This window comes from Fukomys damarensis, unplaced genomic scaffold (genome assembly GCF_012274545.1).
Source record: "Fukomys damarensis isolate Sample0158 unplaced genomic scaffold, DMR_v1.0_HiC HiC_scaffold_23, whole genome shotgun sequence".
Classification (NCBI taxonomy): Eukaryota; Metazoa; Chordata; class Mammalia; order Rodentia; family Bathyergidae; genus Fukomys; species Fukomys damarensis.
In genome coordinates this window covers 15,864,389-15,864,849 of record NW_022900935.1, presented here as the reverse complement: position 1 = coordinate 15,864,849, position 461 = coordinate 15,864,389, and the positions used below count along the sequence as shown (strand labels likewise).

Sequence of the window (461 nt, the reverse complement as noted above, 5' to 3'; positions counted from 1 at the left end):
CTTCCTGCACCCACACACAGCACGACACAGGCCCGGTGACACGCATACAGCACTCAGCATCCGGGGAGGCGGGCAGGCAGGCCACCCACACGCAAACGGGGCTGACAGGAGCACCTGCCACATCATGGCCAGGCAGGCCCCACACCTGGCACTCACAGGTCCAGCACTGTGCAGAGAACGCCAGGGGGCATGAGGGATACAGTCCCCTGGGTCGGCCACAGGCAGGTGGCAAAGGAGGCCTTGCAGATACGATGAAGCCCAAAGCCACCCACCAACATGTGCGCACCTAAGTGCTCAGCTCACACACACACACACACGTTCACTGCTGTACACAAACACTCATCACTGAATACCTCCCTCCCCAACGCCCTCACGGATGCTCAAACACTACTTCCCTGAACCCTCTCCCCAGCGTGCAGGTGGAGCACACACTACACACCCACCCCTAGGACACCTTACAA

The 461-nt window shown here is 60.5% G+C and overlaps 1 protein-coding gene across 10 annotated transcripts in view; it reads right to left on the bottom strand.

The window, feature by feature from the left end:
* Adgrb2 (adhesion G protein-coupled receptor B2) overlaps positions 1-461 on the bottom strand; it is a 29,909-nt gene that overhangs the window by 9,093 nt on the left and 20,355 nt on the right. The window lies entirely within an intron of this gene.